Here is a 27,704-nt window from a genome sequence, read left to right as displayed (position 1 = left end):
AAGCACACATCTTATGCTGTTTAGCCCGGATTTTCGGAATCATTAGGGTCTGATGTTAAGACACTTAACATCAGGTGGGGTGGCTTTAAAATATGTTTTTGGCCCTACTTCAAAAACCCTCTGGTGAAAACTATCTGGTTAGGTTGGTTTTGGATTTGGTTCAAGCTTCAGATGTTATGACTGAGCTTTCAGCACCTTTGACAATAATAATACATAACAGGCAGACAGGAATTTATTTGGAGAACATCAGGCCAAGAACTGAAATTGCAGTGAGATGAAATGTGGATTTCTGCACATCTGAAAAGCACTTGTTTTAATTTCAAAAATCACTGAACAATGTGTGATTCTGATATTGACAAAATGTTGAACCTGCCTGACTTCAGATAAATAGAAGCTGTTCTACATGGGGGTTGAATTGCATACATTATTCTTAACTAAGGTAGCAAAATATGTAATTTATGTCATTGTGATATGAGGACCCCTCTATTTTATTAGTGTTTGAAATTATATGAGAATTAGGATGTTAGCTTTTCATTTAATTCAGTTACTTATGAGAGATGGATGAGATTGTTAAAAATATTTTTTTGATCTATCATTCTTTCCCCCTTTTTTAACCCATATTGCTTATGCAGTCTAAGGATGTAATACTAAGATAAAGATTAAATGTCTGGGAGAACACAAATCTAAGCATTTAATTTTCTTCCTGGTTCTTCTGTCCCCCCCCCTCCCCTTCATTTGATTATTCCCAAAACAACCCTGTGCAGTAGAGCAGGCTGAGAGTACTAACTGGGACAAGGTCAGTCACCCCATTAAGTTTTGAACCCACTTCTCTCGGGTTCTAGTCCAACTGCTGAATGTTCATAGAAATTCTACTTTTTCACTTAAGGTATGACAAACTGATTCACAGAAAGCAATGTCAATCCGGGAAGTGCAATAGCCAGCCAGCAGATACTTGGAAGAAGCTGAGGACGTTTATTATGTTATTGAAATATAGATTGGTGACTTGAGCTGTTAGTGCCTTCTTTTGAAAGAATTGTGTTTTGCATCTTTACAAGCAAAATGTTCAGCTAATCCTGATTCTTAACTCACTTTCCCCCTGCTTAAAACATCAGACCTTATGCATCTGAATCACCACCTGGGGTGAGCTAGCCTGTCATCAGGAAGTGAAGAAGCCAATTTACATTTGAAAGCTCTCTTAGTCCTTCCCAGAGAAGAAAGTTGTTCTTTGAAACAACACAAGGACCTAAATATATTCTTGATGACACACTGTTAAGTGTTGACACCTTGTTAACACCAGTGGAGTGCCACCAGAGATCACATTGACCCAAACCATCAAGGGAAACAGATAAGCTTGTGAATTCAGTCTAAAATAAATGCAGTTCTTTTTTTTCTTTTTCTTTTTGAAGATGAAATGAATTGCTGTTATAAAACTAGAGAGGGTAGAATTATAAAAATCAAGACCTTGGCACATGGAGGAATATAATGATGTTGTGATGTTTCCTATTGCATTGCTGTGTGAATGCATCCTAAGTGAGCATTCTCTGGGGCCCTGGTTCAGCAGTAGGACTCATGCTTCACATATATAAGGTCTCAGGTCCAATCCTGGACACCACCAGTTCCAGGAGCTCTGGCAGGAAAACTGGCAGAGACCCCTAGCTGAGACTTCAGAGATTCAGTGCCAGAGTAGGTGGTGATCCTGGTCTAGCTAGATCCAGGTAAATGTATGCAGTTTCATACATTGGGTGGTGGTGGTGGTGAATGCCCTCTGTTTTCCCATCAGCTTCCCGAGTTGGCAACATTATCAAATTTATCATAATTATATTTGTGGTGTAGTTTAAATGCAATTTGATTGATTGGATTACCACAGTTTGTTTTAATCTGCCTGCAAGTAACATAAAATAGGTGGGATATAAATGTTTAACTGCATATATAAGCTACATATGGATATTAAGTTTTTGGCCAAAAGGCTTTATTCTCTGGATGAGCAATAATTATCTGGCACATTGCTGGAATGCAACAGTTTTTAAACACACACACACATACACACACACACACACACACACACACACACACTTACTTTAGAACTATTTCCAGAGCTGCATAATTAGTTATAAAATTAAACACAGCTTTAATTAAGGAGGTTTACCAGGGGCTTTCATAATTGCTGTACTAACAGTTTTCTATCGTACTGCACTCACTGAAGCAATTCCACGAGGAATAACTTGCACTGGACAAGCTAGCTCAATAATAACAACAACAATTTGAATTTGCATATATGGTCTTTCATGGTGCTATGCAAATCCTTACTGAGGAAAATCGCTCACTGATGCAATTTATCCAGGAATGGGTTTATTAATAAAATAATCCCTGAAACCTTTTTTTTAGATAAGAGGATTTTTATGAGCGGCTTTGCAAAGTGCCCGGGGGGTGGGGGGTGGGTGGGCGGGCAGGATAACATTTGTCCAATTCCCAGCAACATGACTAGCTTGTTTGGTTTCTTTGTATTTAGTTAGAGATGCGCAGCCTTCTCCAAAAACCTGCATTAAGGGGCAGGATGTACTTCAGTGGTAGGCAGTGGCAGAGGAAAAAGAGTGCAGAGTGTCTCAGCAATACAGTTGGGGGGAAACTTAGTTATTTTTCGACTTCCGGGGGCGGCGCGAACGGCAATGGCGGTCCTCTTCTGAACGGGAGAGGAGGCTCCGCAGACAACGGGTCGTCCGCTACGGCGAAGCGGAGACCCACTTCGGAAAACCCCAGGCAGCAAGAGCTTGGGGTCTTGAGGCTCGGCGGGCGCCTTGAGCGACCCTCCAAACGCGAAAGGAACCCCGTAAGGGGCTCCGGAGCGTGGAGGGGGGTTGCGGCGCTGAGAGCTGTTTCACAGTCTGTGGAGCGAAGCCGCGCTGCTGCTGCCGGTGAGCGCTGATCCCTTTTCCTGTCAAAATTCGGACTCGGATGAAAAGCAACTTATTCGTGAGTAAAGACTGAATCACTTGAAATTAGAGACTTTAAATGAAAAATCTTAATTGGCTTGAACTTGGCTGAAAGCGGAGAGACGTGGAAACAGGAAGTCCGTCTTCCGCAGCCATTGAACTTGAAAAAAGCAACTAGCTGGAGGAGTGGAGGCTGAAAGAAAGAGATTTTAAACTTTACAGATCTAAGCATCTACTGAACTTGCAACTTAAAGTAAAGACTTTAAGATAAAGATTTGGAATTTTTACTTGCACTTGACTTTCCTCCTTTTATTGGATTACAAATTAGAAGGTGAAACCCAGAGTCCGGAGCTGCCTGAGCATTGAGAGATTGAGCTGTCAGTACTGCAGATTTGGATACTGTATATTGGAACTTGCAACAATCTGAGGGTATTGAGACCTTTTAAATTTGAAACATTCTTTTTGGAGACAAATAAGCACTGTCTGTAACAAAGTGACCATTTATAAACTCTGCTAAACATTTGTATCTGAAGGTTCTTGGATATTAAATTAGACTCTGAAAGACATTTTAAGCTCCCTCTAGAGGATTGGATTAAAACAGTGACTTTACATGTACATTTACTTTCGATTCCCTTGTGGTTTGCTTGCTCTGGGCCTTTCTATTCCCATGGGAATAACTCAGTGTGACCTTGACTGATAGATAACGTTGGAATGAGTGGCACAAGAAAAAGAGGGAGAGTTAGACAAACAACTTTAACAACTCTAACCTCAGCCTCGCAGACACGTAGATCATCTGTACCTACTTTGCCCTCAGAAGTAGAAGTTGAAGAAGTTGCCTTGTCACAGGCAAAAGAGGGAGAGGGTGAAGCAGAGCAGTTACAATTGGAAGATATGGCCTCAGGAGCATCTGTTTCTGTTCTAGACAAAATCTTTGAAAAATTGGAAGCTTTGGACAAGAAAGTAGATGTGCAATCAGCAAAGATTGACAAAAATACAGAATGTCTAAATAAATTAACCATACAAGTGGTACAGAATACACAAGCAATTGGACAGTTAACGGAGGCCTCAGCAGAAAATCGGAAATTGGCTGAGGATACCAGACAAAAATTGGAAAATTTAGAGCAAGAGGTAAGACCACTCACTAAACAAGTTGGGGAACATCAGATTTATCTTTCAATGATAGAACTGCGAAATCGTGAGAATAATTTGAGGATTAGATCATTACAAGAGGCAGAAGAAGGAAATCTAACTGAGTTTTTGACCAAAGAATTATCCAAGTTCTGGAATTTGGAAGAAAAGGACTTTAAAATTGTGTCAGCTTTCAGACTTGGAAGATTCATAAGGAAGGAGAGGCCCAGAGACTGTTTGATAACGTTGAGATCAAAGGAGGAAAGGGATAAGATTTTGGGCCTACATTACGGAAAGTCACTGGAGGTTTTGGATAGAAGAATTGAAATTTATAAAGATATTCCAAGACAACTGCTGGATCTTAGAGCCGCCTATTCTGAACTTGCTAAATTACTAAGGAGCAACGCAATTCCATTCAGGTGGGAATTCCCCCAAGGAATATCTTTCACCTTTAGAGGGAGAAAGGTTAAAGTTAGAACATTGGAAGAGAGAGACAAATTCTTGGCTACATACGGAGAGGACCTTCAAAAAGGAATTGAATTACCCTCTGGGCCTGGGGCAACGCCAGCATCAACACCAGCACCTGGGGAACCTGAAGATCCAGAGAAGATACCACCCCTGGAGAAATAACCAGATTGATCCAGGATGTCTCTGCAATTGCTGAGTTGGAATATTAATGGTTGTAACATTCCGGAAAAAAGGAAGAAAATATTTCACATATTAAAAAAAGAACAATTGGACATTATCTGTTTACAAGAAACACATGTGACGAGGCTCCACAGAAAAGTGTTAATAAATAAAAGATTGGGCCAGGAATTTGTATCGTCGGACAAAGTCAAGAAGAGAGGCGTGGTGATATATGCAAAAGAGAGCCTGTCACCTAAATTCTTATTTAAAGATGAACATGGAAGAATTTTGGCTATTGAGATACAATATCAAGGAGAGAAACTGTTGATATTAGGAATCTATGCACCTAATGAAGGGAAATCGGAATTTTACAAGAAGCTGCAGGAGACAATGCTGGACTATCTGGACTACAACAACATCATAATGATGGGAGATATGAATGGGGTCGTATCAACTAACATGGACAAGTCACAAAGTCAAAATGTTACAAAAGACGGCAGACTACCTAAAACCTTTTTTGAAATGACTGACAATATGGATTTGATCGACATCTGGAGGACAAAGAACCCACTAGGAAGAGAGGGAACATTCTTTTCTGAAGCCCAACTGACCTGGACAAGAATCGACCAAATATGGATTTCTAGAGGCCTGGCACCTAAGGTCAGAAAAGTGGAAATCTGCCCAAAGACCTGTTCCGACCATAATGCAGTAAAGATGGATATGACACTACTACCAACTGGATCCTTTAGATGGAAGATGAATGACAATTTGTTTAGAGATCAGGAAATTACCAAGAAGGCCCAAAAAGTTTTGAAGGATTATTTTGAGATAAATATGAATACTACGGTGGAAAAAAGAATCGTCTGGGACGCAAGCAAAGCTGTAATGAGGGGATTCTTGATACAACAGAATGCAGTAAAGAAAAGAACACAAAATGAGAAAAAAGATAAGATCTTGGATAAAATAAAAGAATTAGAGAAGAAATTAAGAGTGAATCCGAAGTCACAGCCAACTCTGAGAGAAATTAAACTCTATCAAACACAATATTCTAAATTGATAAATCAGGAAATTGAATGGAAGGTTAAATTAATGAAACAAAAAACGTTTGAGTCGGCGAATAAATGTGGAAAACTGCTAGCTTGGCAGTTGAAGAGAAGACAAAGATTAAATACGGTTACAAACTTAGAGGTTGATGGAAAAAACATTCAGAATCCAGTGGACATTAGAAAGTGTTTCCAGAGATATTTCAAAAAACTATACACCCAAGGGCCGCAAGACGAAGTTGAGATTAAACAATTTTTGGCAAAAAATGGACTATCTAAATTGTCACAAGAAAATAGGACAATCCTGAATTCTAAAATAACACGACAGGAGATTGAACAAGCCATTCAGAACATGCAACTCGGCAAATCTCCAGGGCCAGATGGGCTGACCTCCAAGTACTATAAGACATTAAAAGATTATTTGATACAACCTTTGATGGAGGTCAGCAATGAAATTATGGAGGGGAAGAGGGCACCGGAGTCGTGGAAGGAAGCGTTCATCACATTAATACCAAAGTCGGAAGCTGAAAAGACACAACTTAAGAACTACCGTCCCATCTCCCTTCTAAATGTGGATTACAAAATATTTGCAGACATTTTGGCAAGTAGATTTAAAAAAGTTTTAAATGAAGTAATTCATAAGGACCAGGCCAGCTTTCTCCCAGGTAGACATCTGTTTGCTAATACAAGGAACATTATTGACATCTTGGAACTTTTGCAAACAGATATAAATACAAAAGCAGTTTTAATTTTTATAGACGCGGAGAAGGCCTTTGACAATATCTCCTGGAAATTTATGATGGGAAATTTAAAAGAGATGGGAGTGGGACGGGGTTTTGAGAATGGGATTGAGGCGATATATTCAGAACAGAAAGCTAAATTGATAGTTAATAATGTGGTTACAGAAGAGTTCAAAATTGAAAAAGGGACACGACAAGGTTGCCCTATTTCCCCTTTGTTATTTATTTCGGTTCTGGAAGTGCTATTGAATATGATTAGAGGGGATCGGTTGGTGGAAGGAATTCAGGTCGGACAGAAACAATACAAATTAAAAGCTTTTGCAGATGACCTGGTTTTGACCCTGCAGAAGCCAGAGCCTAGCACGAAAAGAGTATTACAACTGATTAATGACTTTGGTCGGGTGGCTGGGTTTAAATTAAATAAACAGAAAACTAAGGTCTTGGGAAAAAATCTGACTGATACAGAGTCAGAAAGGTTTCAGAATGAGACGGAACTTAATGTGGTTAAGAAAATAAAATACCTAGGGGTAAACATAACAGCAAAAAATCTAAGTCTATTTAAGGACAACTATGAAAAATGCTGGTCAGAAATTAAGAGAGACTTAGATAGTTGGTCAAAATTGAAACTTTCTTTGTTAGGCCGAATTGCTGCTATCAAGATGAATGTATTGCCAAGGATGTTGTTTTTATTTCAAACACTTCAGGTTTTGGACAAAAAGGAGTGCTTTCAGAAGTGGCAGAGAGATATTTCTAAGTTTGTCTGGCAGGGCAAAAAGCCCAGAATTAAGTTTAAGATATTAACTGACGCAAAACAAAGAGGGGGCTTTGCCCTGCCAGACCTAAAGTTGTATTATGAAGCCGCAGCGTTCTGCTGGCTAAAAGACTGGCTACTTCTTGAAGACACTGATGTGTTAGATCTGGAAGGGTTTAACAATACTTTTGGATGGCATGCATATTTATGGTATGACAAGGTTAAAGCAAATAAGGCCTTTAAGAACCATATTGTCAGAAAATCACTGTTTAATGTCTGGACAAAATATAAAGACTTGCTGGAAAATAAAACACCAAGGTGGCTTTCACCTCTGGAAGCTAAGGCCCGAAAAAGACCCAATATGGAGGCTAAATGGCCAAAATATTGGGAAATACTAGAAAAGGATGGAGACAATTGGAAATTGCAGAGTTTGGAGAAAATGAAAGACAAAGTGCGAGATTGGTTACATTACGCTCAGATTAAAGAAGTTTTTAAAAATGATAAGAAACTAGGGTTCCAGGTGGAGAAATCGAAACTAGAAACAGAATTGTTAGAACCAAAGATTAAGGTACTTTCAAGGATGTATAACTTGCTGTTGAAATGGAATACACAAGATGAAACGGTTAAATCGGCTATGATAAGGTGGGCACAGGACATTGGGTATAATATCATGTTTGAGGACTGGGAAAGGTTGTGGAGTAATGGATTGAAATTTACTGCATGTAACGCTCTGAAAGAAAATGTAATGAAAATGATTTATAGATGGTATATGACCCCAGTCAAACTTGCAAAAATTTACCACCTGTCTGATAATAAGTGTTGGAAATGTAAAGAGTGTGAGGGAACGTTCTTCCACCTCTGGTGGACTTGCCCTAAAGTGAAGGCGTTCTGGGAAATGATTTATAATGAATTGAAAAAGGTATTTAAATATACCTTCACTAAGAAACCAGAGGCTTTCCTTTTGGGTATTGTCGGCCAAGGGGTGGCAAAGAAGGACCAGACATTTTTTATGTATGCAACAACAGCAGCAAGGATACTTCTCGCAAAACACTGGAAAACTCAAGATCTACCCACACTGGAAGAATGGCAGATGCAACTGATAGACTACATGGAACTGGCTGAAATGACCGGCAGAATTCGTGACCTGGGAGAAGAGAGGATTGAGGAGGATTGGAAGAAATTTAAGAATTATTTACAAAAACATTGCAATTTGAGTGAATGCTAAATAAGATGCTAGACCAAAATAACTGAGCACCACTAAATTTAGAAGTTTTTTAAGAAAATAAGTAAGACTGTGAAAATTTAACTCCTTACGAGAACTATAAGATTATGAAATATAGAAGGGATATAAGAATCTAAATAAGATGATAAATTGCTGACAAAATGTTATAACGATGAAAGTGGGAGCGGGAGATGTGAGGAAGTCCAAAGAAAATGTGAAATTATGTTAAGACAAATGTTATATTGTTTATTATGTTTATTTCTACTGTAAAACCCAATAAATTGCTTTAAAAAAAAAAGAAACTTAGTTATTTTTCTCAGCTATTTGGATATTCTTCTGATGTTTTGCTTCATTTGAGAATGTTGCCATGAAGTGGCTCCACGTTTTAGCTTTGTATGATGTATAAAGATAATGCAACCGTTTCCTGAGAAATGTCACAAAATTTCAACAGTATTTGCATTTTAACTACTCCCATTGCCCCGTGAATCATCTCCTACAGGTCACACTGTAGGTTCACTCATATGCATGGGCATAGCCAGGATTTTTTGGGGGGAAGAACCTCAGATTTGTATTGAGTTATATTGCTTTTGATTGATGGGGGGCAGCTGCCCCCCTGCCTCCCCTTGGCTATGCCCATGCTCATATGACAGGGCTACAACAGTCACTAGTTTAAAGGCAGGAATTTGTAGCAATATGTTGGAGTGTGATTGATTTCCCTCTTCTGTCAAAGGGAAAGGAGAAGAATCACACTTCATATACTGCTGAAGATGGCCTCCTTTAAAGCAGCAACACAGTCCCTCACATTCTCTCAGGAAATGCTTTGCTTAGCTCTGGCACCTCTAAGGCAAATACCAATTGTCATTCTAATAATAATACCTTTATTGTCAATGTACAACCTGTGTACAATGAAATTAACCGAGCCTCCCCCCTCCCACAAACACTCAAAGGAGAAGTTCAAGGTGAGCTTCAGCATCTCATTCTAGCACTGATTAGGAGGGCCCTGTTCCCTCCACAGAGATACCATTTCCAGAGCCCCCTGTCACTAGGGATTCATTATTAAACTACTCTGGGGATTGTAGCTCTGAGAGGGGAATAGGGGTCTTCTAGCAACTCTCAGCACCTTTAACAAACTACAGCCCAGAATTCTCTGTGGGAAGTCATGACTGTTTAAAGCCCTTTAAATATATGGTGTAGATGTGGCCCGATTTCGGAGGAGTCTTAAGTCATGCCGTACAGTACTGAATATGTTTCCTTAAGGGTGTTTTTTGGGGGGGAGGAGGGACATTTGAGGTGGCCCCTAATAAGTCATATAAGTAGCCACTCTTGCAAAATAATGCAACTGAATTTGCCAAGAAGGTTGCTGTGAGACCAGCCGTCAATGGCCAAGCAGCAGCTCTCCATATGCTTAATTTATGATGCTTGAAGAGAAAAGTCCTTGAACTCCTCTGCCCTTCCTATCACTGATGGTGTTTCCCTTTCTGCTTTCACTTTTCAATAGAAAACTATTTCCCACACATGTAAATAATTGGCCATCTCAGCATTGTTATTATCCCCCCTCCCCCACTTTTTGTTCTAGTCTTTCAGATCTCCTTGACATCCAGCCATTTTGGGATAACCAGGGAACCACAAGAAAGGGAACACCCAGGCAGGTCTCCGTCAGCTGTTGAGGAGTCATTTCAGTTGTTGCTGCAGCTTTGCAGAACTGAAAGTTCGACCAAACTGCTGTTAAGCTGCTGGCTGCTGGTACAATGTGGGAGTTTTGATCCATATATATATTCACTTTATGGGTAGTTACTTTACACTGGTATTATCTTTCTTTCCCCCCAAGCTGACAGTGTGTGTATCTGAATGACTGGTACTTCTGGGAATTCTTTGAAAGGAACGTTATTATTCCTCATTTTATGGCACTATAGGGAAAGGCCTCAGCTCATTGGCAGAGCACCTCTGCTTTGCACGGAGAATATATCTGGTTCAATAGCCAGGTAGGGATGGGAATGTCTCCTGCATGGAAACATGCAGAAGTATTGTCCGTCAGTGTAGTGTACTGAGGTAGATAGACCAATAGTCCAACTCGGTAAAAGCATCTGTGTTTATAGATTCATAGGACAGTCCACAGATTCATAGAATCATAGAGTTAGAAGGGACCCTGAAGATCATCTAGTCCAATGCAAATATGCAGCTGTCCCATGCAGGGATCAATCCTGCAACCTTGGCATTATGAGCTCCGTGCTCTAACCAACTGAGCTAGGTAAAGGTACCCCTGACCATTAGGTCCAGTTGCGGATGACTCTGAGGATGCGTGCTCATCTCGTTCTATAGGATGAGGGAGCCGGTGTTTGTCCGCAGACAGCTTCTGGATCATGTGGCCAGCATGACTAAGCCGCTTCTGGCGAACCAGAGCAGCGCATGGAAATGCTGCTTACCTTCCCGCCGGAGTGGTACCTATTTATCTTTTTCTTTTTTTTATCTACTTGCATTTTGACGTGCTTTCAAACTGCTAGGTGGGCTGGAGCTGGGACTGAGCAACGGGAGCTCACACTGTCGCGGGGATTCTAACTGCTGACCTTCCGATCGGCAAGCCCTAGGCTCAGTGGTTTAGACCACAGCGCCACCTGCGTCCCTAACCAACTAAGCTACACAGGCCTGAATTTGTTTCCTTCATCCTCTTCTTGAATTTGGGAAGGAGAAAGAATCAGAATTTTGATGTATTACCCATTTCAATTCATATATATTTTGCATCAAAACAAAGCTGAGATTTGGGAGGTTTTACTCACACAAAAATGTTGTCTGTCTCATTGCATGTCTTCCTCAGGTTTAACGTTAATGAAGTCTGATGCTGTATACTATTTTATGGTGGATATGAGTAGCCTCATGACCATGTGTAGATCTTGGCCAGCTGCAAGGTAACCAAACAGGCACAGGTTTCTTGTCACCATCTCATATTTAATTCTAACGATCAGATTAATCTCTCATCCCCCATGCATAGAGTAGCCAATGTGCCGCCCTTCAGATGTTGTTTCACTACAGCTCCCATCATCCTTGATTATTGACCATGTTGACTGGGGCTGTTGTAGTCCAACAACATCTTCAGAGCACCATGTTGATTATCCCTGATATATATATTATCTTCAAGCCTATTATGCATTTAATTGAAATATAAACAAATGGTTTTAGCAAGAAATTGTGGGCACTGCCTTACCCTTCCCATTGGTGCTTAGTAGGTCTCTTTAGGAAAACCTGAGGCATTCTATCCAGTTCACACTGTCAATTCAATGTTCATTCTGGAATTGAAACCAAGAATGAATTCATTGTGAGACTCACCTAGATGCAATGCAGAACTTACATCAGATGCTATGTGGTTGTCTGCTTGGGAAAGCTCAGCATTTACAGAAATATCTTCTTAGACCAATGTGCCTTTCCAAGGTTCTACCCAGTCCCTAAAACATTGAGGCCTTTTCCCTTGAATCTGTATGTCTCCCCAAAATATATACAGTGAGGATGTTTTGACATAAGAAACAGGCCTCTTTCAGTACATGTGGATTTGTTATTTTATTTTTACTATTTATTGTGAGATGATGGCAACATGAGATCAGGAGGTCATGGCTCCCAACATGCTACCACCTCAGCCTCCATGGATCCTGATACTGCCCTCTGCCATGCCTTAGCTCATGACAGTAACTCTCCCACTTATTTAGCTTCTTCTTGCATGAAATGGCAGATTGCTCTGTAACCTAATGAACCTAATGAACATGATATGACATCTGTACGGGAGGATAGTACAACATCCTGCTTGGAACCAGGTTTAACCATGCTTCAGTTTAACATATGTCTGCCTATGTGGAAAGACCCTAGAGCCACAGCTAGAGACAGATGCATAACACAGAAAACACAGAAAACTGAATAATGTCTGAATAGACACCTGTAAAAGCCTGAGGTGAGCCCACAGCTGCCTGTGAACATCTTATCCCAGCCAAAGGAGGCTGACAGCCAAGGGACCCTTCTTTAAAACAAGATATATTTCTCTCTCTTAAATCTTCTGCAGATAGGTGCTGCTTGTTTTGAACACATGCTGATGTGAAAAGAATTGATAATCAGGGTTATTCTATCCTTTTGGTGAAGGGAATTCTAGGAAATGTAGGAATTCTAAATTCTAATTCTAATTCCTTTAGAATTCCTGCAAAAATTTTGTGCAGAAGTACCAAGATCTGTGCAGATGGGATGGTGTATCAGAGGAGGTTGTGCTTGGGAGATGAGATGCTAGCATAGGAATAGCACAGGAAGGAAAATGGTAACAAGAAAACATCTATGGATATTTGACCAGAAATTATGCAATATATTACAGTGGATAAGTGAAGGAATGCTAATATTTATGTATGAATGGTGGTATGTAAATGCCAACCATTGTCAGAGCATGTGTGTTGAAGATTTGCAAGATATACTTTGAAAAATCAATGAAAAACCAGTGAATGCTAGCAGTAATGAGTGCCAACTTTTACATGTACAGAAAATGTGGCAATGTATACATAGCTTTGGACGCTGACAAAATTCATCATGGTATTGTCAGCATGTGAATCTTGAGATTCACCAGATTTTGGACTTCCTCTGTAACACAAACTTTCAGCTGCAGTAATAATTATGACATTGGGTCGACTGCTCCTGGAAAGTTTATTCTGTAGACATGTAATTTGCTAGTTTGGAAGATTAGGAAGTCAAAAGTAGAGGCATCTGTATTTTCTTGCTAAATCATCCATGCTCCAATGTAAACATTATAGAAACACACTCCCATTCACAATGTCTACCCTTCCTCTTTATATTAGAAATAAATGAAAGATGGGACCTTTCTAAGGCTTCAAGAAGCTCAAGGGTGGAATCTTCATTTGTTGCCTTCTTCCTTCTCTTCTCTGTTGAAATGTACCATTTGTCAATGTCATTATGGCACCCTCCATGTTTAAAACCTGGGGAAATGACCCCATCACACTCTTCCCTGCCAAAAGGGGCCTGAGTTTGCCTTGCTAGACTGCAGACTCAGGCTCCAGTGTCTGCTTCCAACAACACCAAGATTACAATGAGCTTAAGAGACTTCTTGGAGCCTTTCAAATTATTGTGCTGCAGTGGCCATAGAATAGACCCATGGGAGCCCTTCATTTTAAAATTCCTATACCAAATGTGGCCGTTTCTCTGCATCTGACTTTTAAGTGTCTCTCTCCAGTTACTTCTAAATCCTCTTAGCCAGAGATAGTTCTATCTTGGGACTCATAACACTATTCCTGAAGAATCATTTTCATTTGTTTTGCCCTAGAAATCCACTGTCCTCCCTTGCCCATTTTCGCCAGTGGAAATTATTTCCTTTATAGTTTGCAGGTAACTTCCTTATTGGTTCCCAGGCTCTGTACTTTGAATCTCAAATGTTTCCATTTCCCTTCTCTGGGAAGCTAAAGAGTTCAATTTGACAGAATATATAGGCCTGCTGTTCTCATTATTCTTGTTTCCGCTGTATTTAAATATCTCCAATGCTGTTGGCTACAGCACGCTAATAATCCTTCAGTGATTTTTCAGCATAACATTTTAGTACTGGCCTTTGTTAGAGAAATGAATGTATTGGGTTACTCTTGAGAGTTAAGTAAAAGGGGATGGTTTATCATCATAAAGTTTCAGCAAACAGAAAAGCACGTAGTTCCATTGCACTGTATTGTTTAAACAGGTTCAGTCTTTCAGCTGATATAAACAATAGTCTTGAAATAAAAGTGTCAGAAGATAATGCACGGATCTTTATAGGATTGCATTCCATAGTCCTGAGAAGCGAAATATTAATCAACTGGTAAAATTCAGCTTCATGCCTTTTGTTGAAAAATGAATAAAGATGGCATGTTTTTCTTCTCTTTCCATCTAGGGGGTGGGGGTCTTTCCAAAATGCTATTGTGTGACCCGGATGCTAATGCAGTACCTTCAAGGTACCTTTCCACACTCTGCTGAAGAACCTCTGCAACCTGCCTAGTTAGCTGAGATTGATGAGCACTGCAGCCCAAAACAGCTGGAGTACACCTGGTTGGGGAATGTTGGCCTAGACTCAGAATGGGGTGATGTAGAAGGCTGGTGAATATGATATGCAGGTATTTTTGAAAACTGGCCACCCAAATTTTATGACAATTATCCAGAGAGGCAAATAAGGTTGCAGGTGTGAAATCTTCAAGTATGGCAATTTCTCACAATCAGTGAGACTGGGCAGAAGTAACCATTTAGCTTTTCGCTGTTCCTGAAGTGCAAAGTGACCTGCAGTCATTTATATATTTACGTTTCTATTTTTTGAGTTGTATTTTCTCTTCATATCATCGCCTTAGTTTCTTTAAAATCTTTTTTTGGGGGGGGGAAGAAAATTTGTTCAATTAAATGTGTGATTTACAAAAAAATAAATAAATAAAACAGCTGATAAGCTAGGTGTTTTGAAAATTATCTATATTAAGCTAGTATTAATAGTAGAAATGCAGGTAATGTATCAGGGAAGAGATAAACTACACTACAACTTAATCCCTATTGCTAGCCCTTCATTGGTGGTTACTTAAATGGAATGCTGTAAATGTTTCCTCAAATTAATTAAAATACCAGTGGAATGATACTGGGGTTTTTTTACGATGGTGGAGTTTCCCCAAGATCAAATAAGACTGGTTCAGATTAAACAGAAATGCACATACACAAGTATACACACACAGAGAGAAATAGTTTGGTTTAGCTCAGTCTGAGCCCCTTGAAGTCAGTTCAGTTTCCTTCATGCTCCTAGAGAGCCAGTATGGTGTTGGGATTAAGAGCGATAGACTCGTAATCTGGGGAACCGGGTTCGCGTCTCCGCTCCTCCACATGCAGCTGCTGGGTGACCTTGGGCTAGTCACACTTCTTTGAAGTCTCTCAGCCCCACTCACCTCACAGAGTGTTTGTTGTGGGGGAGGAAGGGAAAGGAGAATGTTAGCCGCTTTGAGACTCCTTCAGGTAGTGATAAGACGGGATATCAAATCCAAACTCCTCCTCTTCTTCTTCTTCTTCTTCTTCTTCTTCTTCTTCTTCTTCTTCTTCTCCTCCTCCTCCTCCTCCTCCTCCTCCTCCTCCTATTCAGGAATGCAGTGGGGTCTGATTCCTTACCCCAATGAGCCTCCAAGTTCCCTCACCTCACCTATCTACAATCTTATTTGCCCCCATTTCTCCAACCTCCCATGAGCCTCCAACTCCAATCTCCTGCTTGGGTGCTATTCCAGCAGAGAAATGGAACTGAATTATTCCCTGGCTCTGAATAAAATCTAAGACAGAAAGGGACTATGGGGGTCATAATGCTTGCCTTATATTTGAGTGAGTTGCATGAGTTTTATCAGGAAGAAATCCAAGTCTCACTGAATTTCTAATATACTGATACATTTAGGGAAGCAGCAGGGTTAGACTTTCCCTACAAAGTCAGGATTCCCATTCAATAAACTAAAATATAGCATTCCTATAAATAGAATATTTCATCACTTGCCAATACTGTGTATCTCTTAATATTCACTGGAACTGTCAACTGTGTCTTTCTTTGGGAGGTCTTGGGGGTCTTCACATGCAATTATTATTTCTGTTTGTCTAAATAATTTTTAACCTGCTCTTCAGCCAAAAACAAGCAAGGCTCCAGAGCAATTTACAAATATCAGTAAAAAGTCTCAGGTTTAAACGTGAAAAGACTCCATACAAAACGGAAAAGAAATTGGGACACTGGCTGTTTATAACAATACAGTAATTATAATATAATAATATGATAATAACCACTATATCTCTGAAACCTCTGTGCCTTACACAGATCAATTTTTTTCGTCTGATGAAGATTCTCTTGGTCATACAGCTTTGGTAAGAGGACAAACTGCTAACATTCTGTATTTTATGCAAGCGTTAAATGCATAAGTGCCTCAATCTGTTTTGCATAATTATTGTAATTAGCAGTACAATCCTATTCTTGCCCTCTTGGAATCAAGTCCCTTTCCCCCACCCAGTAAGTGAGTAAAGGATTGTGGGCTGAGTTCCAAAAACTTTACAGTCATGTGTGTACTTCCAGTTTTGCAGCTATTTATGATCAAATGCTAAGTATCCCATTTGCAAGCATCTATTTATGCTTCTCTTCTTTAACATCCAACCGTACATGGAGGTTTGGACAGTGAACCTAATTATATGAAATTTTACCTAATGAATCGCTTATAAGTGCTCCTATTTTTCACATTTCATGGCTGACAAATGAAAATTAAAATCTGTAAAAAGTGCATAATGAAATGTTAAACCCATAAATACTCAACGCGCACACAGCTACTATAATCTGAAAAATGTTTTCAATAGCACAATTTCCCTGGGCATGACACTAATTGCTTGCTGTTGTGGCTGTTTGGTTTTATTCAAAGGAGTAAAATGATGAAAATGAAACTTTCAGTCAGTATTTGCAAAAATATGTGTGCACTCTCACTTTTGCCAATTGCAGAAATTCTCTAAAAAGAGTGAAGCAAACAGATCTCACTTTGTTTAGTGTTCCATTCATTCTTCAGACAAATGCTAACCACTATTCCACTGAACAATGAAATCTTTGCATTCAAAAATGTAGTTGTGACTTCCATTTAACAACAAGAACAAGAACATTATTGCAAGACCTTCACCAGAACAACAATATAAAATACAACTTAAAATGAAATAAAATCACAACTAATGTGGGTCCTAATATATATATATAACTCAGGTGACAAAGGACAAGGTAAAGACAAAAGCTGAATAATGAAGGTGCCAAGTATGAGGGAATTCTGCACCTTGTAGAGAAGTATGCCTTCTCATGGCTCCCACCACCCAGACACCTGAGGATGGTGGAACTAACAAGAACTCGCCCCTCTGCTGATCTTATCATCTGAGGTCTGTAAGAAATAAGGTACTCTTTCAAATGTTTGGAGTTTAAGTGATCTGGGTTTTTAAACACCTAGTGTGAACATCTCAAATGTTTTCAAACAGGTAAAGGTAAAAGGTAAAGAACCCCTGGAAAGTTAAGACTATGGGGTTGCGGCGCTCATCTTGCTTTCAGGCCAATGGAGCCGGCGTTTGTCCACAGACAGCTTTCCAGGCCATGTGGCCTGTATGACTAAACTGCTTCTGGTGCATGGGACACCATGAAGAAAGCCAGAGTGCACAAAAATGCCGTTTACCTTCCCGCTGCAGCGGTACCTATTTATCTATTTGCACTGGCATGCTTTTGAACTGCAAGGTTGGCAGAAGCTGGGACAGAACAATGGGAGCTCATCCCATCGCGGGAATTCAAACCGCCGACCTTCTGATCGGCAAGCCCAAGAGGCTCAGTGGTTTAAACCACAGTGCCACCCACATCCCAATAGTGGGTATATGAGTTCAAAGGGAACCCCAGCTACTAATCTGACCGCTGCATTTTTGGCCAGTTGAAGTTTATGACATGTCTTCGAGGGCAGCTCTAGTGTATGGCAATAATCTGATCTGGAAGGTATCAGAGCATAGACTAACAGGACCAAGTCATCTCTGTCTCAAAGTGGCCATAGCTAGCAAAACTGGAAATAAGCACTCCTAGCCACTGAGGCCACTCCAATCCCATCCAGGACAGGCTGTCTCCACATCGCCTGGACTCAAAAGCTTGGTTGTTATGTTTCCTTGTGTCCTTGCATTTAGCATTTATCTTTCGGTCATATAAAATGACCTATGATTAAGTCCCATTGAACTCAGTGAATTTTACTTCTACACATGAATAGGACTGCACCGTCCCATCCCTAGAGAAGGGACTGCACGTCTGGAACCATGTAAATCTCTCACTTTGTTATTGATGGCCAATTCAAACATGCATTTACATCTCCAGTGAGTTCCAGCTCTTCTCAAAATAATGTTAAAGCTCTGGTGCTTGTTCTGTGTCATTGGGCAAATGGTGATTGAAAACTGCAATAATCAAGCTAAATCTGCAACTGACTAGTAGCAGCTTATATACCTAGCATTGTTGTGGATGTCACTGTGTGTTGTGAATTGTCACTAGATGTTCTAGGTGCTGATCATCAAGAAACCTGCTACCAAATGAAACATCCTTATTCAGCTGCATATGTTGAGACCTGTGGGTGCCTGTTATGGTCATTGTTAAATGCTATTTTATTAATCATAAGTGATCTCATCTCAGCAGCGTACACAAGACTAGGTCAGATAACTTCGCATTAGCCTGTTTTATATTATTTCACCTCCTTCTGTGGTTACAGACCTGTTTTATTCTGAACTATTCAAGTCATAACCACACAGAGTTTTCGTTAAAGGCCAAAACTGGACATCAAATCAGGTGAATTGGAAAACGTTTTAAGAAAAACCACTAAAATCAATGTATTTATCACCATCTAGGTTGGTACACTACATTTTGCCCTTTTTCAAAATGCCAAGGCCTTAAATGTAATTGCTGTGAATGAATATTTTTTTTTAAATGATATTTATTAAGATTTCAAAAAGAAGGATTACATAAGTAAAGAAAAGGAGAAAAAAACAAAAAAAAAAACAAAACCAAAAGACAACAGTAAAAATACAAGAAAAATACAAAATACAAAGTACAGAAAAAAAGAATAAAAAACACTTAAAAATACATCAGTTTTTCCATGCCTTACATTCATTTGCTGTGAATGAATATTATACATGACAGTATTTACTAGCAATATTTTTTAATGTTGGTTATGAAGAAAATGAATAGAAAATCCTAGCGCAAATAATAAATTGCCTACTGTATATAAGCCAGAATTATGGACAAAACAGGAAGATACCTCTTGAAATAATGCTATGCTTCTAATTGCCTTCTCTTTTTTCAGATTTCATTTTGAATTTCACAGAGAACACACAATTCTTCTAAGAAACTAAACATGTCAGCAAACTTCACTGCTAGGCAAAATGGCTTAATTCTAGTGTCTACTTTGTTCTGTCCCATTGCTCTTGTGTGTGGTTTTTTTGTTCTAAAAGTACACTATAAAAATCCTGATCCAAAAAGACATTTCTAAATCCACTTTTCAATGAGGACTGTTGAAAATTAGCTTCAGAATTGCACCCTTTGATTATGGCTTTATTAATGTAGCCACTGATTGCTTAAAGTGTATCAAAGAACAATGTTTCTTATATTGTTGGTTTATTTCTATCTCTAAGAGGAGTGATGCTTCTTCTAATGGAACATGTGTAGCCAAATACAGCATGTATTTGTGCTGGTTGATCTTTTTGAGAGGTCTTTTCCTGTGCAGAAAGATAAATAAATTGAGCACTGGAAATGGAAATGGCTTTCTTCCTGGCTTTTAGCTTATTTAGGACTTGGTCATCTTGAGAACGTTACTGGTAGTTGCTTAATTTGTACACAGCATAATATATTCAGGGAGATGGCTTTTCTGTTCTTAAATATTCTGGTCACAGCTGCCTTGTAGTTGTCTACCTTATATAAATTTCAGCCTGCCTCAGTTGAAAATACATATTTGAGAACTGAATGACCTGTTCGACTGCCTAACACATCTTCCTGCCGTAATTTAAGTCTGCACTTGACCATCATCATTTTTGAAAATAGACCTTTTCTAATCATTAGATTTCAAGCATAGGTGTGTGTGTGATGATCATAAAGTATGATTATGGCAATTTCCATGCTGGACCTCATTACTCTGCAAAAAAATCAATAGCCAGTGCCATTTGAATTTGCTGCCTTCAGGTGTAAACTGTACCTCTTTAATGAGATGGAGCTTTCTCTTTGAGACCTAAAGCTCACAACAAGACAACAATGGGTTGGATACAGGCTTAGTCCTGCTTATAGTAAATCTATTGAAATCAATGGGATTTTACAGATTGGAAACTCATGCTGAGAAAAAGTAGAATGCCTAAGGCCATCACACTAGACTGTGAATAAGCTGAACAGAAAGCTAAAACTAAACTTCCTCACTTGGTATCCATCAGGATAGGAGTTGTAGCCCAAAATTTCTGGATGGCACCAGTTTGAGGAAGGCTACATTGAACCATATTCTGTGTGTTATGAGGACAAAAGCAAAACCACACATTGCATACTTCTTGCTCCTCCCCCCATGTGGCCGTACGAAAGAAATGGAAATTTCTGTTTCCATTTTAGACAGTTTTACGTTACCTCTCGGCCCTTAACTGTGGTTTATCATAACCACAGCTGGGTGAAACCATCTTCTTAATATATGGTTTGAAGTAGACTTATTCCCACTAACCATACCTAAAAAATTAATTGTAGCTTGTCTAGGTCCAGATGACACAGCAAGCTGTGGTTAATCTAAGATGTAATGAAAACTTTTGAACTCCTTCCATGACTTAGCTGCTAGAATACAGCATTACATCCAAACTGGACTTTTGTCTAAGGGTGGCGGTTTCTATATATATATATTCTGTTTGGCATGGATTTTACAGCAGCAACAACAAAAGGGGCTGCAGCAGCCCTTCTCGGTCCTTGAAAGCTGAATTCTGATTGAAGGATTGTATGAAACCTCCTTTCATAGTTGTGACTGTAAAATGTGTATCCTGCATCCATGGTGGATCTCTGCTAATAGCGGTCCAGGGAAAGCAATCTTGTCTAATTTGGGAGCACTGGTGGAAGAAGGCTTTGAATTCTTCTCCGGAACCCCAGATTCAGCCAAGATTCCTGTATTCACATTGCTCATAGAAGCGCAGAGAAAGCATTTTGTGTTTTAATGGAGAGAAGGATGGTTGGGTGCAGGACAACAGAGGCATTCATGGTGAGTTCCAGTACCTCTTTTTCTGGAAAAATAGCACTGATTGGGTGTGGTTCCTGCACATCTATGCCCCCATTTAATCATGTCTCTCGCCCACGAAACAGCTGTCCTCTGAGGAACATTGTCCTGGTGCATCTGTCTCCCCATTTAAATCAGGGTGGGTGGGTGCGTGCGTGTGTGCATGCATTTGTGTGTGACAGAGTGGATGTGTGTGCTTGGATGTGCATATACCTGGTTCTGGCTAGCATGTGGTTCCTGAACCTCCTACCAACCCCATTTTGCCATCAGTGCCAAAAAGGTGGGAAACTCCTACTTTAGGGAAGGAGTCAGAACCACCCCCTGCCCCACATGAACTGGGTCCCAGAACTTGTTTGCGTACAGCTTCCTAGTTGTATGTTACTCTTGATTTACATGATATTTTTTTTAACATTTAAGGGGATCCAGCGCAGAGGGCCTTCTGGTGGTTCCCTCATTGCGAGAAGTGAGGTTACAGGGGACCAGACAGAGGGCCTTCTCGGTAGCGCCGCCCGCCCTGTGGAACGCCCTCCCTTCAGATGTGAAGGAAATAAGCAGCTATCCTATCTTTAAAAGACATCTGAAGGCTGTCCTGTTTAGGTAAGTTTTTAATATTTAATGCTGTATTGTTTTTAACACTTGATTGGGAGCTGCCCAGAGTGGCTGGGGAGACTCAGCCGGATGGGCGGGGTATAAATAAATTATTATTATTATTATTATTATTATTATTATTATTATTATTACATTTCAAATACATTCTAGTAAATCAGTAAATCACATAACACTGGTCTTGAAAGACCTACATTGGCTCCCAGTATATTTCCGAGCACAATTCAAAGTGTTGGTGCTGACCTTTAAAGCCCTAAACAGCCTCGGTCCAGTATACCTGAAGGAAGATCTCCATCCCCATCATTCTCCCCAGACACTGAGGTCCAGTGCCGAGGGCCTTCTGGCGGTTCCCTCACTGCGAGAAGCCAAGTTACAGGGAACCAGGCAGAGGGCCTTCTGGGTAATGGTACCCTCCCTGTGGAAAGCCCTCCCACCAGATGTCAAAGAGAAAAACAACTACCAGACTTTTAGAAGACATCTGAAGGCAGCCCTGTTTAGGGAAGCTTTTAATGTTTAATAGACTATTGTATTTTAATATTCTGTTGGAAGCCGCCCAGAGTGGCTGGGGAAACCCAGCCACATGGGCGGGGTATAAATAAATTATTCTTATTCTTATTCTTATTCTTATTCTTATTCTTATTCTTATTTGTTCATTCCTAAAGGTTATCCCCTTTCTGTGATATCCTTCTTCCTTTTCTGATTCTCTATGGAGTAATTCTACACATGCATTCCTTTGATTCTACAAATAAGAAGTTGTGGTCATAAAATGTATTACATATATAACAAACTATTTACTTAAGGGCCAATTGTTTGTTTACTGACTGTGAACTTGTACGTGAAACTGTTAATCCTGGGATGCTCTAGTAAATAAAACAGATCTGAAAATAAACAGATTTTAATGAATAAATCTATAACGTTTCAGGAATTACTGTGGATTCAAAGCTTTTTACGAGGCACTGGAAACAAAAAATAATGGAGTGTTTATCCACAGTTAACCCAACAAATAAGGTTTACAAACATCTGATATGTGTGGAGTAGATTCTTGGTTACTTATAAATTATGGGACTTTGGGGGAAGCTATGGATGTTTGCTAAAAGAAAAAAAACATTAATAAAATCGTGTGTTTTTGTTCGTTACTGGAGAACTGACTAAAACTGAAAAATGCTACTTTTCTTGGAAATATATTTTACTGGAAAAAGAAGATGATGGAATTGCCAGTTTCAACAGCCCATGAAACAATTGAAGCAGTTATCTTGGGGGGTTTTTTAAAGAAAAGTTTGAGAATAGAGTTCAACAAAATAACTCTCACTTGGAAGATCAATGAGGAAAGGAGGGGGGAGGACCAGGTGGCTGGGGGTGAGAAGCAGGTGTCAAATTATCTCTAGATTTGAACTGTCCATGAATAATTCAAAAGCATCTTCTTTTGGCAGATGCCCAAACCACCAACTCTCTACTCTCTGCAGATTGTGTGTATAGCCCAGACTAGGAAAAATATGTTGTGATATTCATGCGCTGTTGCTTTGTATTCGTGTCAAAATAGATTATCTTGTGCCGCATAAGAGTTGGTGAGACAATGTTAGTTGCAAACAAGAGTGTTGTGAGTTTGGTATGGGTTAGGCTGTACACCTGAGTCTCTTCCAATTCCTGGATCCAGCAAGGATTCAATTGTTTCAGGGGGACAGGGGGCAGGAAGGTGTGAAGGACTCCCTGGTCCAGAATGGGGTAACTGTGCCCCTGAAGGACCAGATGTGCAGCCTGGGAGTCATTTTGGACTCACAGCTGTCCATGGAGGTGCAGGTCAATTCTGTGTCCGGGGTAGCTATCTACCAGCTCCATTTCGTACCCAGCCTGAGACCCTACTTGCCTGTGGACTGTCTCACAAGAATGGTGAATGCTCTAGTTATCTCTCACTTGGACTGCTGCAATGCACTCTACATGAGGCTACCTTTGAAAGTGACCAGGAAACTACAATTAATCCAGAATGTGGCAGCTAGACTGGTGGCGGCCGCCAAGACCACATACCACCAGTCTTGAAAGACCTACATTGCCTCCTAGTACATTTCTGGACACAATTCAAAGTGTTGGTGCTTCCCTTTAAAGCCCTAAACGACCTTGGCCCAGTATCCCTGAAGGAGCATCTCCACCCCCATTGTTCAGCCCAAACACTGAGGGCCTTCTGGCAGTTCCCTCATTATGAGAAGTGAAGTTACAGGGAACCAGGCAGAGGGCCTTCTTGATAGTGGCGCCCACCCTGTGGAACTTCCTCCCATCAGATGTCAAGGGAATAAACAACTATCTGACTTTTAGAAGACATCTGAAGGCAGCCCTGTTTAGGGAAGATTTTAATGTTTGGTGTTTTAATGCATTTTTAACATTCTGTTGGGAGCCTCCCAGAGTGGCTGGGGAAACCCAGCCAGATGGGCGGGATATGTATGTATGTATGTATGTATGTATGTATGTCTGTACGGTATGTATGTATGTATGTATGTATAAATAAATAAATAAATAAATAAATAAATAAATAAATAAAAATAAAATAATAAATAAATAATAAAATGTTGGAATAGCCATGTCAGCTTATTGATGAGCTAATGGCCCCCTAAGTATTGATCATTAGGGTAACAAAGGAAGCAGCTTTGTGCCAGAGGGCAAATGGGTGGGTCCCCCGCCCTTGCTTAGTTGTTGGTGAAAAGGACAAGGGCCAGAGGTTTGAGAGAGGGAGAGCTAGAGTAGGAACAAGCAGAAGCCTGAAAGGGAGAGGCATGCTTGATTTCCAGGGCTATGGCAGAAGAAAGACCCTCTTGGGGTGCCAATGCTGTGAGCCCCTTCAGCATAGACTCAAGTTGTATATATGCATAAATCAGAAAGACAACACAGTCTCTGTTGTGCCTCATTCCAAGGAACCTGAACCCTCGGTAAGTGCCTGGAACCTCACACTGTGTGATGACTGGGGTGGCATGAAACCCAGCTCACAACTATATTAAGCAGAGCAAGATGTCAAGAGCCCAGCTCTTAATATAGCAGAAAAAACATGGAGAGATGGGGCATAGCTCATTGGTAGAGTATCTGCTCTGCATTCAGAGCTCCCAGGTTCAAACCCCTAGTACCTCCAGGTGTGGCTGAAAATGTGCCCTGTCTAGAAGTCTGGAGTGCTGTTGACAGTCAGCGTAGACAAGACTGAGCTGGAGGGACAGTGGTATGAGATAGCTTTCTGTTCCTATTTTGCTTGATACCCTTTCCTGTATAGCTTTGGACTACTGGAAGCATCTATTTGGCCACTTTTAGAAATAGATAATCGACTAATTGCACCCTTGGCTTGGCCCAATAAGATTCTTTTTTTACTTTCTTAATTTTAACATGCACCTGTGGAATACAATAAGCAGAAGAGGCTCAGTGGTTTAGACCACAGTGCCACCTACATCCCTGCCAAGTTCAAGAGGACCAACAGGCCGCACCTGAATAAGCAACAGTACCTAGAGAAGGGCTTCTGAGAAGGATTAGAGAGCACTGGAAGGAACATTCAATAAGCAGTATCTTGGGGGTTGGATTAGATGAGCCTTGGTATCCTTTCCCAGTAGTGATGTATGGAAGTGAGAGCAGGACCATAAAGAAGGCTGATCGCCGAAGAATTGATGCTTTTGAATTATGCTGCTAGAGGAGACTCTTGAGAGTCCCATGGACTGCAAGAAGATCAAACTGATCCGTTCTTAAGGAAATCAGCCCTGAGTGCTCACTGGAAGGACAGATTGTGAAGCTGAGGCTCCAAAACTTTGGCCACCTCATGAGAAGAGAAGACTCCCTGGAAAATACCCTGATGTTGGGAAAGATGGAGGGCACAAGGAGAAGGGGAGAACAGGGAGAAGGGGATGACAGAGGACGAGATGGTTGGATAGTGTTCTCGAAGCTACCAGCATGAGTTTGACCAAACTGCGGGAGGCAGTGGAAGACAGGAGTGCCTGGCGTGCTCTGGTCCATGGGGTCACGAAGAGTCAGACATGACTAAACGACTAAACAACAACATCCTTTCCAACTCTACCATACAGTGGTGCCTCGGGTTACAGATGCTTCAGGTTACAGACACTTCAGGTTACAGACTCCGCTAACCCAGAAATAGTATCTCGGGTTAAGAACTTTCCTTCAGGATGAGAACAGAAATCGTTTGGCAGCGGCGCAGTGGCAGCAGGAGGCCCCATTAGCTAAAGTGGTACCTCAGGTTTAGAACAGTTTCAGGTTAAGAAGGGACCTCCAGGGGGGCCACTAGGGGCGCATTGGAAGATGGCCGACAATAATATCTCTCTGACCCACACGAGGTAATTAAGAGGCTGTGATGGGAGTAAGCAGCCTCCCGGCCCCCCCAAGTGAGGGGAGGGGACTGCCCTTGCCTGCTGTGCCCTATACCACCCCCAAACTTGAGGGGGTGGGGGCACTAGGCAGAAAGCCCTTGTGTGGACTTCTGCGCTCCTGGACGCTGTCTCTGATTCGCACCTCTAGCTGCAGCAACTTCAAAAGAAACAATTAAGAGGAAGCTAATGCACATATTTCAAGGAAGAATGGGGAGTAAAGACTGCTAATTGAAGAGATCTCTGAGAAAGAAGACGGGTCGGATAAACAGGAATATATCATGAGAAGACACACCAAGGCTCGGTATGTCGGCAACGGGACTGGATGGGGGGGGGACTTTCCTTTCTTTTCTCTATGTGATTAACCAAGAATCCCCCCCCCCCACAAGTCAGAAATGCCATTTAAATGACCTAAGCTGATGATTTATGACTGTGTGGAGATAATTTTCTAACCAAAAGCATGTTTTAAGGAGATCGTGGAAAGTATAAGAGCTTTGGGATGATGCAGTAAAAAATAGCGTTGCCATTTTGGCAAGTTCTGTCGAATGACTTATGTCTGGGAGGAGGAATGAATCTGTTTTCATATTGTGGGCGAGCCTCCTCAGAGGGACTAAAGAAGGCGACAGATTCGCTAAGATTAATGATGGAAAGAGTGCTTTTATTTATGGAAGTGATGATATATGGAAACCATCTCGATATGGTGATTGGACGAACGGAAAAATTCACACAGGATTATAACTGGTGTTTACCTGTTTAAGGAGATTATCAGAAGAGATCATAAAGAAAAAAGAAAAATATATGAATAAGATGAGATGTGGGAACAGCAAGATAGGACTGGATAGAATTATGAACATTATTTGGACAGATTTGTGGATATTAACGCAGCAGCAAGATTATTGGAATCCCCTTCGGAACTTGAAATATGGGTCCCCCCAACAAAAAAATTAAAATTTGGCTTTGTAATTCGGAATTTATGTGATGTGATTTGATTTTATTTGATTGGTCAGTTAATAAAAGTTATTTTTTTAAAAAAAGAAGAAGAATGGACCTAACCCAAGGTACCACTGTATTTCACAGAATCATAAAATTGCAATGTTTCAAGTCATCAAGTGAGCCTTAACACTCAGATCACAGAGCACAGATCCTGTGAAGGTTTCACAAGCAGGAGGAAACAGTAGCAGCTTTCTGTCACATATAATTCCTAATCCACATAAGCATGATTATTATGCATTATGATCTCACCTTGCCTCTATTCCGTCTTCCCCCGCCTGTAATAAAAGCATCCTTTTCATTTTGTTTGAAAGGAAGGAACATTATTGAAATGATGGCCTCCTTGATAATTTGGTCCTGAGTAGGTGGCAAGCTTCATAAATGACCTTGAAGTCTCAAAGAATGCTGTCACCACCAGTTTAACAATTTCCCAGCATCATTTCATTCCTCCTTTGATCTTATTCACTTTTCCCTGCAATCTATTAAATGCTCCATATGAAAAATGAACAGACTTTTAAAAAGAAAAAAGTTTGTGTTATTATACTGCTGGGTTTTACCTGAATTCC

The 27,704-nt window shown here is 40.5% G+C and overlaps 1 long non-coding RNA gene across 1 annotated transcript; it reads left to right on the top strand.

Annotated features, from left to right (window-relative positions):
* The first annotated feature begins 1,341 nt into the window (after window positions 1–1,341).
* LOC308457570 lies at window positions 1,342–22,605 on the top strand. Its single transcript, XR_013977006.1, has 3 exons — window positions 1,342–1,715; window positions 21,620–21,799; window positions 22,471–22,605. It is a non-coding gene; the product is annotated as an uncharacterized lncRNA (long non-coding RNA).
* Window positions 22,606–27,704: the final 5,099 nt, after the last annotated feature.

Source organism: Podarcis pityusensis (assembly GCF_964106645.2).
Source record: "Podarcis pityusensis genome assembly, chromosome: 10".
NCBI lineage: Eukaryota > Metazoa > Chordata > Lepidosauria > Squamata > Lacertidae > Podarcis > Podarcis pityusensis.
Note: the sequence above shows the minus strand (reverse complement) of the source record. Positions and strands in the feature narration are given on the sequence as shown.